Source organism: Monodon monoceros, unplaced genomic scaffold (genome assembly GCF_005190385.1).
Source record: "Monodon monoceros isolate NGI ecotype Baffin Bay Population unplaced genomic scaffold, NGI_Narwhal_1 Super_Scaffold_12, whole genome shotgun sequence".
In the NCBI taxonomy this organism is placed as follows: Eukaryota; Metazoa; Chordata; class Mammalia; order Artiodactyla; family Monodontidae; genus Monodon; species Monodon monoceros.
The window spans coordinates 7,374-9,078 of NW_021703768.1; positions in this window are offsets into that span (position 1 = coordinate 7,374).

Here is a 1,705-nt window from a genome sequence, read left to right on the forward strand (position 1 = left end):
GGGGACACGTCCTCAGCCTGGAGGGCATGCTGTGGGCACCTGCCCTGCGACCCGCCCCCGCCCGCAGGACCCTGGCCCCGAAGCGTCCTGTGCTGCTCCGGACAGAACGTGCCCCTTGCTGGCCACAACCCGCGATCACAGGGCGGCCCTGGGCCCCGGGACGAGGGGCGGGGCTGCCGAGCCGGGTGTGAGGGGGAGCTGGGCCCCTTCGGGGACCCCCTAATGTGCCCTTGCCCAGCAGACGCTGCTGAGAGGCGCCAGCTGGGCACAAGGGACAGGATGGGGGCAGAAAGGCAGGTCCTCGCCTGCAGGAAGCTCCCACCAGCACCTTCCAAAGACATCCTCCAGGGGCCCAAGCTGCCAGTAATGACAGTAGGACCTCTTCGGGGCTCAGGGCCCATGAGACCCACTCACGTGCACAGGTGGCTCTGAGGGCACGGGGTCACCATCCCGTGTCACGGCAGGGCACACCAAGGCCGGGGTGGCCCGGGACCTGCCCAGTGCGCCGTGCGGTAAGGATGTGGGAGCCCGGGTGAGACCCAGCCACCCGCAGCAGGTTGTGGGCAGGTGGCTGTGATGAGCCGTCGGGGTGGGGGGCCGGGAACAGGTGAGGGCTCTGAGGGCCAGACCCCAGAGACCTCAGTGGAGAGGTGGAGCAACAAGGGAGCCTGCCTTTGGAACACGCCCACTCGACCTCCCAGCAGCCCGGTGACCCTGGGATCCAGAGGGACCCCCACATCCTGCTCCGCCCCACCGGGGATGTTTGCCCCTACAGCACCAGGACAGGCCCCATCCCCCTGTCCTGGGCCCACGGCCTCCCCAAACACACTCTCTAGGAGCAGGGTCTGCCCCGCCCTGAGCCCCTGCCCAGGCCCTGGGGTCTGCATCCTTTTGCCTGGGACCTGTGGCTTCCCCATCAGGGACCCCGGGCAGTGAGTGGTGGGCAGACTGTCAGTAAATCTTGGTGGATGGTCTGAGGGAGGTCTCTTGACACGAGGCACCTCACGCCGGGCCCAGCCACCTGCGCAGGGGAAGGTATCCCCGGGCCGGGTGCCGTGGGAGCCGCTCCTATGGCCGAGGGGCACCACACACGGCTGCTGCAGCCGCCCTGAGCCCCTTCCCCTCTCTGGGCCTGAGGCTGCATCTCCAGGAGACAGAGGATAGCTGGGCTGGCTCTGGGCTTTCGGCCTGTCGCACAGGAGGTCGGGGGTCGCTGCACACCCCAGAGGGGAGGGGGCCCGAAGGGGCAGCGGCCCAGGCCTCCGGCAGGGAAGAAACGATGGAGAGGCCGTCCTCAGAGCAGTGTCCGCCCCGGGTGAACGTCACAGGAAGGGGAGAGGGAAGGAGGACAGAGGGCAGCTGGTGCCCACCCCTCCAAGGCCCCCCATGCGGCTTCCCAGAGAGACTTGGGGGCTCAGGAGGAGTAGGGTGGGTCTCGGCCTACGGACCCCAGGCCCGTCCACGGCACCCGGGCCCTGCTCCCTCCTTGGCCCCTGCCGCCCCAGGAGACCCCAGGCCCAGCCTCTGCAGTCCCCTCCTGCTGCACAGGCCCTGGGCCCCTCTCCCCTCGTAAAACATCGGAGCCACGCTCCGTTCCAGAGCAGGCCCCTCCCGCCCTCCTGCCGTCACTCCTGGCAGGCGCTGCAGTGAGCTCACTCATTACATAAGGCATCTGAGCTATTTCTTGGGGGACTGAGCTCCCCCT